At 35.9% G+C, this 5,752-nt stretch overlaps 1 pseudogene; it reads right to left on the bottom strand.

Moving 5' to 3' along the window:
- Window positions 1-2,624: 2,624 nt before the first annotated feature.
- Window positions 2,625-5,371, bottom strand: LOC136507462 (uncharacterized; annotated as a pseudogene).
- Window positions 5,372-5,752: the final 381 nt, after the last annotated feature.

Below are 5,752 nucleotides of genomic sequence, written 5' to 3'. Positions count from 1 at the left end.
TAGGAACAATAATAGGGCTTCAAAAGAGTGAGTAGCGGAGTTGAGGATGGCTCACTTAGATCTAGATGACAACTTCCGTGCTCTTCGCATTAGCACCGATGAGAAGATGAAGCACCTTGCTAAGGCCAAAGGGCAAGAGGATCTTCTCTTTCCACCCTCTCCTTAGGAATCTTAGCATCACTCTTAATAATTTTAGGCACTTAGGTTTATTTGATTCCATTTCCTTTATTTTATTTTCATCAATGTAACATGTGCCTATGATTAGTTAATGAGACCAATAAAATTTTGGTTCTACTGGTGTGTTGCCACCAGTAGAGCCCCTGCACTTGACATATCCTTTGTTTCTGTGAACCAGTACATAGTGAGCCAAGTGTGGGGGCATCAGATGACCCCCAAAACACACCTTGGCACCACTATGGATATGGAATATTGATGTCCATGGCCAAGCAAGTCTACTCATCAAATCTGGGCCCTAATGGCCACTTTTTGGCATTAGGCGACCTACATATGGACACATAACTAGAAAGCGTGAGCGCAAGAGTACGTCTTTAGAGGTAAGGACACAGATGGCAAACACTAAGGTAGTGCTATGCAATTAGGGAGAGAGTAAGGGAAGTCTTCAGTAGAAAGCCCTGAGCCTATCGAGAGTCTTCTCCAAGGTGTACCTCGACAAATGCTATCTTCTAGTAAGTAATACATCTGAGTTCTTTATAGTGTATGATATTCTATCTCTACTAGTAGCTATATAGCTTTCTTACCTATACACTGCTTTACTTTAGTAGAGTTCTCTAATCTCTCACGAAGGTTAGAGTAGTAAGTGTACTGTAGACGTGGTGTCTAGACTATATCTTGCCTATGTAGACCGCTTGTCACACGGATAGTTTGTGGTAGCTAGCAGATGGTGATAGCCTTGTCTAGCATTTATAGCCACCACATGTGTAAGACAAGTTCTTAAAAGGTAGGGCCTCAATACAACAAGGTAGCCGCTTCGGGTAGGGTTACATTCCCTATTGTCTCTCCTATCACCTCTTGTAAGCAGGTGGGTGACTAACCCTTTATAACTACTATATCTTTATCAGATATCATTGCTATCTAGAACCTCTCAACCCAAGTTCCATAGGCTCTTTTGTATCATCATAGGATGGTCTTGATCCTTAATTAGTTCACTTCACGTTCCCCAGTAGAAATATGATACCTAGAATACTCCTAGTGAAGGCTACATTGACAACCGTATGCTTGCGGTATACCCGTTTGCCACTTCTGGTGTCAACAATACCAAGCATTTTGAATGTAAAAATGGAAACTTTCTAAGGACTTATCTAGGAATTCTGATTCACCTTAAAAAGCTAAGGAACACAGACTGGCATAAGGTGGAAGAAAGTTTTGAGAAGAAATTGAGTAGCTACAGTGGGAAACATCTATCGATCAGGGGAAGACTAACCTTGATTAATTCAGTTCTAAGTAGTCTTCTAATGTATATGATATCTTTCTTTTCAATCCCAAGAGAGGTGCTTAAGAAGTTAGATTATTTCAGACCTAGTTTTTTTTGCAAAGTGACAAACAAAAAAAGGAAGTATCACCTTTCCAAGTGGAGCATACTGTGCTAACCTAAGGACCAGGGGGTTAGGAATCCATGATTTGGAATTGAAAAATATTGCACTCCTAAGCAAAATGGTTGTTCAAGCTACTGACAATGGATGGGATTTGGCAACAATTAATTAGGAATAAGTACTTAGACTCAAAATCGTTATCCCAAGTTTATTCGAAAAGTGTGGATTCACATTTCTAGAGAAGTCCCACGAAGGTCAAACATGATTTCTTTCAATTTGGCTCCTTTGTAATTAAAGACAGTTCCCAAGTGCGGTTCTGGGTGGACAAATGGTTTTGGAAATTCACCTCTGAGTGAACGATATCCTTGCCTTTATAACATCGTTAGACACAAGCAACAAACTATAGCTGAGGTTTTTAGTTCACTACTACACTACAACAGCACAGTTGTTGGAAAAAGTGTTACTAGCTCTCTTAGTAACACATTTTTTTGTGTTCAAACATAGTGCTTGTTCATATTAAATCATAGTATTTGTACATAAAGATATGGCTCTAGAGAGCAAACACACATAGTCCATACTAGAAAGAAAAATTCAAGAACTAGCTAGGATTCATAAAGTCCATTGCTTCTTCTTCCATTATTCTTTGTACACATCGATGTAGGAATTCAACCATTAATCATTTGAACCGGCAAAGAAAATGTAAGTTGTAAGATTGCAAATTAGGCCACATATGTACAATGATGTAAGTTAAGAAAGTTAGTTTGAACATACAAACATCGAAGGCCAAGCAATTGAGACTCCTTTGGCTTCAACAACACCAATATTGTTGCACCCAGGCCTAGGCCTCACTAATGACTCATCTTTTGCTATAGCATGATCGATACGCACTTTGTAGAATTGACTTCCTATCTTAACTCCACCAATAATGGCTTCTGGATTAGTGCTCAAGAGAGTTGCATAGGCCACATTAGCCTTATTAGGATATTTTGACGTCATTAGTAGCACCATGGACCCAACCTACATTAATTTGACATAATCTCTTAGTGACCAACAACCCTTAGTTGTACATCAAGATCATGCAATTAGAACAAGTGTATTATGTTCATCTACCTTCATTATAGGAAGTTGTTTAGGTGCTTGACGCTTGTTGCATGTAACCTTGTCATGAGCCACCTCCTGGTGTGCAATGGTCGTAGTCTCTCTAGGCCCTCCATGATGACCCTTACACATATAAAATGAAGTATGAAATATTAAGACAAAAATTCCTCTATAAATACAACAAAGTGTGGTTCATAGATACCCTTTGTTTCTTTGTTGTTTTACTTGTGGTGGATAAAAGTAGATTGTCATCATCACTATATTTAGACTCACATGTTTCTTTATTCTAGTAAAGAGAAAAAAAGACAGTAGCATGAGTTAATATAAAAAAAATCCTTTGTGAATAAAATAGTATTAAATTCACAAGAAAGTGACTTTACCAATTCATCCCTATGTTCAAGGAATCCATCTTTCTGGTTGGGTGCAACACAGTGAACTCTCTAAAAATTTGAAACAATATTAAAGCCAAAAGACTAAATTAGGTGAAAACATGGAAAATAGAGCAAATACCTTTCTTTTAGAAAGCACCGCTTGATCACTCCTAGCACAATTTCCCTAGAAAAGAAATAAAGTTTGAGTAACACATTTCAATACGAAGTTACAAATTAAAATGTACATTGTTACCATTGTTGCTTCTTGGTTCTCATGGTGCCTTTGATTGTTTTTTAGTTCTTCAATAACTTTGTCTTGCATTCTAGAATGCTCTTTGAGTTGCCTTATTTCCTCCAACATGTGAGTCTCTACATCAGATGATGAGCCATCTAGTGAAACTATATTAATGTCCTTAAAATGGTGTGTTCTTTGACCATAAACTTATTTAGGAACTGGAAGCAATCCCATGCGATGCACTTGTCTAGCTTTCTCTTCTCCCAACAATCGATGTAATGCATCACCTTCCCATGCAACTCCTCCCTCACTATTTTGTGCTAACTCTAGTTGTGTGTCTAGGTGATTTTCTAGTTCAACCTACATGCAAGAAATCCACACATTACAAAACAGAAATAATTTTATATTTTCAAAAATTCTCATGTGCATGTAGCTTACCACTAGTTCATTTATCCCTTTTCCTATGAGTTGCGAGGTAAACCTTTGCTCTATGTGGCTATTTTTTAGGATCAGTTTGCCTCTGAAAAATAGCAGTAAAGAAAAGTAAGAAGAATCATATATAATTTTTTTAAATAGAAGATGACTCACCATGTCCTCAGACCAACGAGCATAACTCTTTGTACCGGTTGTATGTGTTGTCTTCTTCATTTGACAAGTTATTTTGTTCTTCTCACTTAGGGTCTACAAGAAAAGTAAATTAATATATAATGAACCATTATACATATAAAAATCAATAATGGTATAGATAGTGATAGTAAAAAAGCCAAATAGCATCAATAATGGTGCCTTACTTGTCCTTCGCTGGACTTCCAATATTTTACTAGGGCCTTCCATTGATCTTCATCGATATCATCTGGACAATGCTTGTTCAAAATAGACTTTTTCTTCTTTCGATTAAATAGTGACTTTTTTAATGTTGCCTTGTATTTTCTCCAATCTCTTCCAATTGATTTCAATATCCATTTCTCACATGAATGAGGATATAAGAACTTTGTCTAAAATAAGAAAGTCACTGATGAATGAATTTGACTTCATGACATGATAACTAGCATATATATACATAATCCTATAAAAACATTATGTCTTGTAAAATTTAGCTAACCTGGATGAATTGAATTATGGTTTCTGTATTGTTTTTCTTAACTTCTCTCCAATCTTGGGCACCAACTGGATAGTAACCACTATTTCTTGCTATGGTGCCCAAAAATTGTCCTAAAAGGCCACCTTCTTTTCTAATGGGTTGTCCAAGCATATTACATCTTTCTACTATCCGATCTCCTCCAAGTGGATCCCAAACATGTGTTAAAATAGTCCCCTTTCGTTTACCAGGTACTTCATCGCCATCACCTATTAAAAACAGAATGATAGTGATAGTAATTAGTTAAGATGCAGTCCATATGAATGAGATTGATCTAACTACATTTGTACCTGATGTGTTCTGGTTCTCATCATCATGCTGCTCAACCTCGTTAGCATATAGTGCTTCAGTATGCATTACATTTAATCCTTTTTTTTCTTTGTACCTCCTCTTCCTGCTAAACAAATGTTGGGGACATGAACACATGTTTATAGTAAATATAATAAACAATATGTAATCTTTTATTAAACAACTAGATATTTGTATTAGACTATCAAGATTGTATTTATTAAGTCACATACCACGGTGGGGTTGGATATGCTAATCTTGGATGAAAATAAATCATTGATAACTAACATGACTTGGAATAGTTGTCCTTGAATAATCAAATATACATAGAAAAGGAAATTATATGTTCATTCTAATACCTTTATTTTTTTGGTTTAGATTTGGATGGTTCTTTGTTGGACTTGGTAGGCGCTAAAGTGGTCAGTCTCTACCGCGTCACAAACAAATTAACCGTCTTTTCGCTCTCACACTCATTGAGCATTTCCATCACATTAGAATCTTGTTGTATTACAACCAATCTATCTTTTCTCTTGTAGTATAGATAGTCGACTAATGTGTACCCAGAACCCTCGATCAGATCAATCAAGTTAAAAAAGCATATCTCATCTCTATCTATTTCCCTTCGCACATGTTTATGTCCTTCAGCTTTCCCATCACATTCCAGATTTATGGTCCAATTATCCACCGCCATGGTAGCACAATCTAAATAAAATATAGCACAAATAGGAAAATAAGAATAAAGCATAGGATTATTCACAAATAAGAATGAAGTATAACCAAATAGTAACACTTTGACTAAAGTGCATATTTGTAATGTTATTTGAACTTGACGCTTGAGAACAAGTAAAGTGCTATGGTTCAGATAGGATGGTCTAGAGCATGACACATATATACGAACAAAAATAGTCCAAAAGGTTCTTTACATTAAATAAGATATAAAATTAACATGTATGATAATTTATTTTTCCTAACATTTAGGATAGAAAATCACTGTTATTGTTTTGCTTGATTGAAAATTAACTTTATATATAGTAGTGTCCAGTTAGCTTGAATTAAATAAATGGGCTGACAT

Source organism: Miscanthus floridulus, chromosome 15, assembly GCF_019320115.1.
Source record: "Miscanthus floridulus cultivar M001 chromosome 15, ASM1932011v1, whole genome shotgun sequence".
In the NCBI taxonomy this organism is placed as follows: Eukaryota; Viridiplantae; Streptophyta; class Magnoliopsida; order Poales; family Poaceae; genus Miscanthus; species Miscanthus floridulus.
This window is presented reverse-complemented; position numbering and strand designations above follow the sequence as displayed.